Source organism: Oratosquilla oratoria, chromosome 12 (genome assembly GCF_046742065.1).
Source record: "Oratosquilla oratoria isolate Oo_2021 chromosome 12, ASM4674206v1, whole genome shotgun sequence".
Classification (NCBI taxonomy): Eukaryota; Metazoa; Arthropoda; class Malacostraca; order Stomatopoda; family Squillidae; genus Oratosquilla; species Oratosquilla oratoria.
This window is the reverse complement of record NC_134788.1, coordinates 41,949,043-41,954,042: the sequence shown is the minus strand read 5'-3', so window position 1 is coordinate 41,954,042 and position 5,000 is coordinate 41,949,043. Positions and strand designations below refer to the sequence as shown.

General features: G+C 50.3%; 1 protein-coding gene across 11 annotated transcripts in view; it reads right to left on the bottom strand.

The window, feature by feature from the left end:
- didum (dilute class unconventional myosin) overlaps positions 1-5,000 on the bottom strand; it is a 203,544-nt gene that overhangs the window by 152,038 nt on the left and 46,506 nt on the right. The window lies entirely within an intron of this gene.

Here is a 5,000-nt window from a genome sequence, read left to right as displayed (position 1 = left end):
GTCAAACCCGGTTTGTCAAACTGTTTGTCAAACCCGGTTTGTCAAACTGTTTGTCAAATCCGATTAGTCAAACTCAATCTGTCAAACCCGGTTTGTCAAACAAGTTGTCAAACTCAATCTGTCAAATCCATTTGTCAAACTCAATGTCAAACAATCTGTCAAACCCGGTTTTGTCAATCTGTCAAACCCGGTTTGTCAAATAATTTGTCAAATCCGTTTTGTCAAGCAAAATTTCAAACTCGGTTTGTCAAACAAATGGTCAAACCCAGTTTGTCAAACAAATGGTCAAACCCAGTTTGTCAAACAAATGGTCAAACCCAGTTTGTCAGTCAAATCCTTCAAACACTTGTTTAACAAACTTTATGTGAAATGATCCTTTAAGTAACCAGCGCTTCTGTATACATATATTAGTAATAATATTAATATCAATAATAATAATAATAATAATAAAATAATATTAATATAGATAAAAAAATAATAGTACACTATATTGCATATACTAATGTCGTATCATATATATATATATATATATATATATATATATATATATATATATATATATATATATCGGTAACAATATTAATGGAAATAATAACAATGATAATAATACACGATATTGCATATTACAAGAGTATACATACACACACACACATATATATATGCACAAGTAGACCACTTGGAAAAAAAACTAACGAAGCAGAGCGCTTTCGTATATTACATCTTCAGCGCTCTGCTTCGTTAGTTACTTTTTTCCAAGTGGTCTACTTTGCATAAGTAAACACACACACACACACACACATATATATATGTATATATATATATATATATATATATATATATATATATATATATATTAGTAACAATATTAATAGAAATAATAATGATCATGATAATACACTATATCCTTAATTTTTCGAGGGAGAGGGGGAAGTATTGGGCGAATAAAAGAAGACCCCATTATATTGATACGCCACGCTGACGTCACGCTGACGTCAAGGTAAAGGGAGAACCCCCTTTCCCTCCCTTTAACTTGACGTCGTGACGTCAGCGTGACGTATCAACTTAATGGGGTGTTTATATCAACGGGTTATACACTTAAAGGGTGACCTCGAATAGGTCAAAGAGAACGTCCTACCCCTCCCTTTAACGTGACGTCATCGTGACGTCACGCCCCCTGAGTCATCCCGACGATGACGTCACTGGCGCCGACGCCAAAAACCTCGGAGCCGTGCCGCTCTGTCTGAATGGTTACCATAAGAACATAAGAACGAAGGAGACTGCAAGAGACCATGAGGCCTACACTAGGCAGTTCCATGACCATGACCATCTGTCATCCCCATCCATAAAGTTGTCTAACCGTTCCTTAAAACAACAGATAGTTTTACCTATCACTATCATAGTTATTAAATATGTTATTCTATTGGTTGACCACCCTATTAGTAAACCCATTCTTGCCCATTTCCTCCTTAAATCTAAAATTGTCCAATTTAAACCAATTACTGCGAGTCCTCCCCTGTTGTCTTAATATGATGACCTTCTTTGCGTCACCATTGTTAAATCCTTTGATCCACTTCAACACCTCTATAAGATCTAAGTTTTGTCCAATTTAAACCCATTACTGCGAGTCCTGCCCTGTTGTCTTAATATGATGACCTTGTTTGCGTCACCATTGTTAAATCCTTTGATCCACTTCAACACCTCTATTAGATCTAAGTTTTGTCTAACCGAGTCTAAGCGAGTCCTGCCCTGTTGTCTTAATATGATGACCTTGACCGCGTCACCTTGGACGATTCCAATCCCGCCCACAGAAGATCTCGTGGCTGGGATGGGAGGGTGTCTGCATGGAAGCTTGACCCTCGCTGGGGACTGGCTCGTGCCGGCGTGTGATGCCCCCAATTGAAAGAGGAGAGGAGGAGGAAGAAGAGGGTGAATGGGAGGAGGAGGAGGAGGAGAAGCAGGAGGAAGAGGAGGAGGAGAAGAGGAGGAACAAGGAGTGGGAGGAGAAAGATGAGGAGGAAGAGGATAAATAGAACGAGGAGGAGGAGGAGGGGCAGGAGGAAGAGGAAGACGAAGAGGAGACTGAATAGGAGGAGGAAGAGGATAAATAGAACGAGGAGGAGGAAGAGGATAAATAGAACGAGGAGGATGAAGAGGAGGAAGGAGGAAGAAGAGTAAGGAGTAAGAATAAGAGGAAGAGGAGGAAGAGCAGGAGGAAGTGGAGGAAGAAGTTGAGGAAGAGGAGGAGAAGAGGAAGAAGAGGAAGAGGAGCAGGACGAAGGGGAGGAAGAGGGAGACAGGAGGAAGTGGAGGAGGCGGTAGAGCAGGAGGAAGAAAGGGAGGAGGAAGAGGAGGAGCAGGAGGAAGAAAGGGAGGAGGAAGAGGAGGAGCAGGACGAAGAGGAGGAAGAGGGAGACAGGAGGAAGTGGAGGAGGAAGATGAGGCGAGGAAGAAGAGGACGAGGAGGAGAGGAAGAAGAGGAAGAGGTGGAAGAGGGAGAGCACGAGGAGGAGGAGGAGGAGGAGGGGGAGGAGGAGGCATATAGGGTGCATATGACACCCCACCCCCCCACGAGGTTATGACAGAATAACCACGACCCCTTTCCCCCCTTCCCCCCGGGACAAAATGGGGGGGAGGGGGGAATCACCCCATTTATTCGCCTAATTGCAGAAGACACTATGGGAGCTCACTGGCCGAGCGTATTATGACTCTGCTACTAGCGAGAAAGGTCGAGGTGTTGGCGGTTCGAACCCTACCACCGGCGAAGTTGAACCAAGGGCATGGTTCGTTCGGTTCTTCTGCGAGGGGTACCGTCCTAGCCTTTCGATAGTGGGACGGGGGGGGGGGGGAGTTTGTGGCGTTAAGCCAGTAAAGGATCAACGCTAGTGGGGTCCCGTCTCCTACCCTCCCATTTATCATAGCTATGTGGGTGTGTGCGTCTGAAGAAAGTAGTGAGGAGGGGAAGGGGAGGGGGAGGAGGGGAAGGGGAGGGGGAGGAGGGGAGGGAAAGGGAAATGAGGGGAGAGGAGGGGAGGGGGTGGAGGGGGAAAGGGAAGGGGTAGAGGGAGAGGGAAGGGAGGGGGGAGAGGGAATGGGAGGGGGAGGGGGAGATGGGAAGGGAAGGGGGAGAGGGGAAGGGAAGGGGGAGAGGGGAAGGGAAGGGAGTGGAGGGGGAAGGGAAGGGTGTAGAGGGGAAGGGAAGGGGGTAGAGGGGAAGGGAAGGGGGTAGAGGGGAAGGGAAGGGGGTGGAGGGGGAAGGGAAGGGGTGGAAGGGGGAGGGAAGGGGTGGAAGGGGGAGGGAAGGGGTGGAAGGGGAGGGAAAGGGGTGGAAGGGGGAGGGAAGGGGTGGAAGGGGGAGGGAAGGGGGACAGTGTGGTGAGGGAGGGAGCGGAGAGGGGTGGAGGGGTGGAGGGGGAGGGGGTGAAGGGGACTTTCCAGCTCCACCCTTACTAGAGGGGTGATAGGGGTGATGGTGATGACGATGACGGCCTCAGTGACCTCTCTCTCTCTCTCTCTCTCTCTCTCCCTCTCTCTCTCTCCCCTTCTACCTTCCCTAGGGAGACCACCGCTATTACCATGTCATCAATAACGAGGAGAAAGAGGAGGAGGAGGAGGAGGAGGAGGAGGAAGAGGAGGAAGAGAAGGAGAGGGAATATCAGGAGAAAAAGGGGGAATAGGAAGGCTGAGGAGAGAGGGGGAGGAGGAAGAGAGGGGGAGGAGGAAGAGAGGGGGAGGAGGAAGAGGGGGAGGAGGAGGAGGAGGAGGGGGAGGAGGAGAGGGGAATACGAGGAAGAGAGATGGGAATAAGAAAGGGAGGAAGAGAAGATCAGGAGGAGTGAGGGGGAAGAGGAGAGAGAGGAGGAAGAGAGGGGGAAGAGGAGAGAGAGGAGGAAGAGAGGGGAAGAGGAGAGAGAGGAGGAAGAGAGGGGGAAGAGGAGAGACAGGAGGAAGAGAGGGGGAGAAGGAGGAAAAGAGGGGGAGGAGGAGGAGGAGAGGGGAATACGAGGAAGAGAGATGGGAATAAGAAAGGGAGGAAGAGAAGAAGGAAGATCAGGAGTAGTGAGGGGGGAGAGGAGAGAGAGGAGGAAGAGAGGGGGAAGAGGAGAGAGAGGAGGAAGGAGACGAAGAGGATTTGGGGGGAAGGAGGAGAGGGGGGGAAGGAGGAGAGGGGGGGAAGGAGGAGAGGGGGGAAGGGGAGGGGGGGAGGAAACGAAAAGAAGATGGGGAGGAGAGGGGAGGAGAGGAGAGGAGGAGGAAGAGAGGGAGGAGGAGGAGTACCTCTCTTCTCCTCCTCGAGACGGAGAGCCGAGTGTGACACGACTTAAGTTCGAGGACGACCTCATTGGAGGGCGGCCTCCTCCTCCTCCTCCTCCTCCTCCTCTTCTTCCTCCTCCTCCTCGTTCTTGCGTGACTCAAGATCTTGGCAAAGAACCGACAAACCAACCAACCGATGGACTTTGGCTCTGCGCCCTCGAGGTCCACCTCCTCCTCCTCCTCCTCCTCCTCCTCCTCAACCGACGACTGCTCTCCTCTTCCTCCTCCTCCTCGCTTTTCTTTTATTTTTCTTCCTCCTCCTCCTCCTCCTCGTCTTCCATATTTACCATATTTCTTCTCCTCCTCTTTCTACTCCTCCTTGTTCTTCCCTTTTTCCTCTTCCTCCTCCTCCTCCTCTTCCTTTCCTTCTCCTCGTTCTCCCCTTTTCTCTCCCCCCTCCTCCCCCATTCTCTCACGAACTCAAAAGGAGGGAGAGGAGGAAGTGGAGGAGTAAGAGGAGGAGTAAGAGAAGGAAGAGGAGGAGAAGGAAGAAGGAGGAGGAGGGGGAGGAGGAGGAGGAAGAGGGGGAGGAGGAGGAGGAGGAGGAAGAGGAGGAAGAGGAGGAGGAGGAGGACCCGCGGCCCCCTTGGCTTCCGGTTAACCGCTGCCGCAACCGCCGCCGCCGCCGCCGCTCAAGTCCGTCGCGTATGTACACGCGTACATACACGTACACGTACTCGCATACACAC